Consider the following 6000-nt stretch of genomic DNA (forward strand, 5'->3'; position numbering starts at 1 on the left):
ACCCCATGCCAGCCTGCGACACACACACCTACACCCCCTGCCAGTGTGCAACACACACAGCCACATACTAGGGTTGGCACCTAGCTGCTTATTGCACTGTCTTGCTGGTTAAAAGATTTAATGTGCCAGGATTTATTTTCATTTGTGATACATTAGAGCACTCTTCAATTCACACTCCCATAGTCCAGGCGGCAGTGCCATGTTACGGTAAGGTAAGAAAAAATGATAACATAAAAATACGCATATTGTGTTATTTTATGTGTGTGTGTGTGTGTGTTAAAATGGTCAAAACAACATTTCAGTAATAGTTACTTACAGTCAACACTAAGATCCTCTTGTTAGTGGGGGTGGAGGCTGGTTTTTCTGCTTCTTGGAGGTGGCAAGAACCACAACACAACCACAGCACATCCAGAGCCACAGCACACCTATCTCTTCTATCAGTGTGAAACACATACATACATATATACCCTCACACTGAGCCAAAACACACAACTTATCCCTGAGAGAGTGTGCAGCACACACAGCCACATACCTCACTATCTGAGTTGGAAGCAGACACAGTGAGCAACAATGTACACTACGCACCCCTTGTCAGAGTATGCAGCACACACAGCCACGCACATCTCCTTGCCAGTGTGCAATGCAAACATATATACATCCCTACACTGTGCCATGACACCTCCTTGCCAGAATGGGCAGCAGGCACACAGAGAGCCACAATACACACACACAGAAAGAATACAACCCAACACACAGCACTTCCCTGCCAGAGTGTGCAGTATGTAAGCACAGATGCATCTCATTTTCTTCCCCGTTCTTTGTACTAATTGGGAATTATTCCATTTTGTCTGTTGAAAGGTTTGCCAAGAGCTCTTGGATTCGCTTTACTGCCGGACCCTTTAGCTCTGGTTGGTGATCTCTTGGGGCTTGTTGGCTTGTTATTCCTGATGTTTGAGCTGAGCATTTTTGGAAATCTGGCCACTTCATTTAAGTGCCTAAATGGGAGCTATTAGGTGTTGAGCTCTGTTGAAAACCAGGCCCCATGTGCATTGTACTTATTTTATTGTGTGCACATAGAGATGCTCCTTGACAGGTGGTTTATAAATGTATTTCATTATAATGTCTCCTTGGACTACATTATAATTCCAGAAATGGAGCTGGAACGTATGTTAATTCACTTACTAAAAGCTTCTCTGTTAAATAAGCTTATGCCTCTTTCCTGGTTATGTGTCTCCAAATCCGCTGCAATATCAAAAAAACAAAATATTTAGAGGCATTCCTTCTAACAATTACTCCTGCAGAATAAAAGATTTCTACTTACCAAAGCCTCTGGCACAATAGGGATCCATGTAATCAAGTGCACTGCAGGCTTTTGTAACTACAAATCCTTTCTAGTACATCTAAGCCTATAATAGGCTTATAATGAAACATCTGTATGTTTTTGTAATGTAAATATTTTTAAACTTTACATTGTTAAACTGAGAAGGAATGACAAAAGGAGGAGAGACACAGAAGGCGAGACACACAGAGGTGAGAAGAAAAGAGAGGATAAGAGTCAGATGGGAGGGTTTTTTATTTTAAGTTAACCTGAAATATATTATTTCAGGCAATTAGAGTACAAAGGTTCTGTAACCTTGCCGAGCCATAACTTTACATTTATTCCTCAGATAAAGAATACCTGCCAGACTCTGCTCTTGGGGCCCTGTTTTGAGGAATTTTAAAATGTAAACAAGAATCGCATCTTTCATTTAAAAAAAATAAGCATCTGGAAGGGACCTCGAAAAGTCATCAAGTCCAGCCCCCTGTGCTAAGGCAGGGCCAACTAAACCTCAACCATCCTTGACAGGTGTTTCTCTAACATTAGGGTTACCACATTTCCACAATCAAAAAAGAGGACGGGGCGTGGGAGCCCCGCTCTAGCCCTGCCCCCACCCTGCCCCGCCCCATCCACTCCCTCCCACTTCCCCCCCCTGACTCCCCCCCCCAGCCCCCCCACCCCCCCCCCCCGCTCCTTGTCCCCTGACTGCCCCCTCCTGGGACCCCTGCCACTAACTGCCCCCTAGGACTCCACCCCCTATCTAAGCCTCCCTGCTTCTTGTCCCCTGACTGCTCCCTCCTGAGAACCCCCCACCCTAACTGCCCCCCTAGAACCCTACCTGTCCCCTGACTGCCCCGACCCTTATCCACACCCCCACCCCATTTTCACACCCCCGCCCCCTGACAGGACCCCCAGAACTCCTGACCCATCCAACCCCCTCTGCTCCCTGCCTGCCTCGACCCCTCTCCACACCCCTGCCCCCCTGACAGCCCCCCCAGAACCTCCGACCCATCTAATTCCCCCTGCTCCCTGTCCCTGCCTGCCTCGACCCCTCTCCACACCCCTGCCCCCCTGTTAGCCCCCCCCAGAACTCCTGACCCATCCAACACCCCCCTCGCTCCCTGTCCCCTGACTGCCCCCCTTCTCCAACTCCCTGGCCCCCTTACCATGCCACTCGGCTTAGAGCAGGTGTCTGCCCCCCCCCCCCCCAAGCGCTGCCGGGCAGCATGCTGAGGCTGTGAAGGAGGGGCGAAGCGGGGGAGGGGCTCTGGCCGCCACTGCCAGCTCCGCCGCCGCGTTCCCTCACAGGCGCACAGCCCCGCCCCCAGCGCTGCCGGGCGGCGTGCTAAAGCTGCAGGGGATAGGGGGAGCCGGGAAGGGGCTTTGGCTGCCGAGGCCCCAATGCGAGCGGCGCTCGGACGCCCTGTCAGCCGCTTTTCGCTCTTTAAATAGCCGACCGGGGGGAAATCCCGGACATTTTTAGATTTTTAGAAATCCCTCCCGGACGGCTATTTAAAGAGCGAAAAGCCGGACATGTCTGGGGAAATCCGGACGTATGGTAGCCCTATCTAACATGTTTTTAAAGGCTTCCAGTGATGGAGATTCCACAACCTTACTCGGAAGCCTATTCCAGAACTTAACTAACCTTATAGATAGAAAGTTTTTTTTCTAATATCTAACTTAAATCTCCCTTGCTTCAGATTAATCCCATTACTTCTTGTCCTACCTTCAGTGGTCATGGAGTGCAATTGATCCCTGTCCTCTCTATAACAGCCCTTAACATATTTGAAGACTGTTACCAGGTCCCCCCTTAGGGTACGTCTTCACTACCCGCCGTATCGGCGGGTAGCAATCAATTTATCCGGGATCGATATATCGTGTCTCGTTAAGACGCGATATATCTATCCCCGAACGCGCTCACCGTCGACTCCGGAACTCCACCAGAGCGAGCGGCGGTAGCGCAGTCGACGGGGGAGCCACGGCCGTCAATCCCGCGCCGTGTGGACCCCAGGTAATTCGATCCAAGATACTTCGACTTCAGCTACGCGAAGTTGCGTATCGTGGATCGATCCCCCCCGAGTGTAGACCAGGCCTTAGTCTACTTTTCTCAAGACTAAAGAAGCCCAGTTTTTTAACCTTTCCTCATAGGTCAGGATTTCTAAACCTTTTATCATTTCTGTTGCTCTTCGCTGGACTATCTCCAATTTGTCCACATCTGTCCTGAAATGCGGCACCCAGAACTGGACACAGTACTCCAGCTGAGGTCTCACCAGTGCTGAGGAGAATAGGACAATTACTTCCCATGTTTTACATACAACATTCCTGTTAATACACTCAAGAATAACATTAGCCTTTTTCGCAGCTGCATCACATTGTTGACTCATATTCAATTTGTGACCCAGAATAACCCCCCAGATCCTTTTTAGCAGTACTACCACCTAGCCAGTTATTCCCCTTTTTGTAGTTGTACATTTGATTTTTCCTTCCTTCCTTGCACTTGTCTTTATTGAATTTCATGTTGTTGAATTCAGACAAATTCTCCAATTTGTCAAAGACATTTTGAATTCTAATCCTGTCCTTCAAGGTGCTTGCAACCCTTCCCAACTTGGTGTTATCTGCAAATTTTATACATATACTTTCCACTCCATTATCCAAGTCATTTATGAAAATCCTGAATAGTATACTAGACTCAGGACAGACCCCCGTGGGACTCCACTGTACATGCCCTCCAAGTTTGGCAGTGAACCATTGACAACTGTTCTTTGAGTACGGTCTTTCAACCAGTTGTGTACCCGCCATATAGTAATTGCATCTAGACCACACTTCCCTAGTTTGCTTATGAGAATATCACATGGGACTGTGCCAAAAGCCCTACCAAAATCAAGATAGATCATATCTACTGCTTCTCCTTATCCACTAGGCCAGTAACCCTGTCAAAGAAAGGAAATTAGGTTAGTGTGGCATGATTTGTTCTTGACAAATCCATGTTGGCTCTTCCTTTTCACCCTATTCTCTTTTCGGTGCTTACAAATGGATTGTTTAATAATTGGTTCCAGTATCTTTCCTGGTATCAAAGTTAGGCTGACTGGTCTATAATTCCCCCAATCCTCTTTGTTCCCCTTTTTAAAGACAATTACAATGTTTGCTCTTCTGCAGTCTTCACCCATGCTCCAGGAGTTCTCAAAGATCAATGCTAATGGTTCCGAGATTGCTTCAGCTAGTTTCTTAAGTACCCTTGGATGAATTTCATCAGGCGCTGCCAACTTGAATACATCTAACTTATCTAAATATTCTTTAATCTGTTATTTCCCTGTTTTTGGGTGCATTCCTTCCCTCTTGTTTTTAATTGTTCCAATCTAAACTGATATGCATCAATCACTGGAGCTGAAAGTTTGCCAATTAATCTTAATGAAGTTTATTATTATTAATTAATTTGCAGAGTTGCCATCTCTCACAATTTAATCACAAGCCTTGTGATATTTGGAGATTTTCCCAAAGCCTCAGTTCCTGGTATCATGAGATTACACGCCACAGTCAAGTCATCTCTTGATCTTTTTTTTGATAAATTAAACAGATTGAGCTCTTTAAGTCTCATGCTAAGGCATTTTCTGCAGCCCATGAATCAGTGTTACGATAAATAGCTTCCTAGTGAGGATGTTACATGATTGTGCAAAGCAGGGGTTTCAAACTCAATTTAGCTTAGGGCCAGTGCAAGTCCTCAAATCCTCCCAGCGGGCCAATAATGTCACTGAAGATGGTGTTCAGAAAATAAAAAGTTTATATTGTATTGTTTATTTTGAATTTCTTAGAAATTTCATCGCCTGCCAGAGAGTTTTTAGTGTTTGCCAGACACCTGGCAACGCTTCAGTTCGTTGATATTTGGCCTCAGTGACTGAGCAGTTGAAACCTTCAGTACTGCAGCAAGATGTGCATCAGATAGTTGTGTTCGGTCCATTTTCCCATGCTCTGCTGACAGCAGGACCTTCTGGGCTGGGCCTCCTTGGGCACAAAAGCGGCTGAGGAGGAGGCACAGTCATGGTCTGCCCACTGGTCAGATGCAGGGGGTGAGGAGCATGGCTACTACCCTAAAGAGATGGGGCAGTAGGTGGCTCTAACCCTCCCTGTGTGTCTGGGATTATGCTCCCATCAGGTTCAGTGCCTCCTGGTGCTCCTGCTGAGCTGGCCTCTCCTACACAGCCTACCAACATTACATGGGACAGTGGGTAAAAAAGTAAATAAAGGGCCCCATTTCATTACACAGACCTGCAGTGCCAATAGCTAGAAAGAGCCTCTTCCCTTTCTTCTTATATATCTTCACCTTATCTTATCTGCAGGCACCAGGCACATTGCCTCTGTGCAGGCACCTTCCCCCAGAGCTCCCATTGGCCACGGAGTCAGTGCTCGGGGAGGGGGGATGGAGGCAGCGTGCCCCCTCGCGCTGTCATTGGAGCCTCACAAGTCACGCCACCTCCCAGCCCATTTCCTACTTTTCCCTTGCTCCCTTGGCTTCAGGCCGCCCCCGCTGACTCTGCCTGGCGACTAGTGATGGGATCGCTGTCCCTCTCCCCCAGCCAATGGGAGCTGCAGGAGGCAGCGCCTGCAGCAGACGGAGCCAGCAGCTTGGCTGCATCTCTCCTGCCTACTCCCCTCCAGCGGCCCCCCCGGCTGGATGAAAGAACTTT

This window comes from Terrapene carolina, unplaced genomic scaffold (assembly GCF_002925995.2).
Source record: "Terrapene carolina triunguis isolate 2854851 unplaced genomic scaffold, T_m_triunguis-2.0 Scaffold62, whole genome shotgun sequence".
NCBI lineage: Eukaryota > Metazoa > Chordata > Testudines > Emydidae > Terrapene > Terrapene triunguis.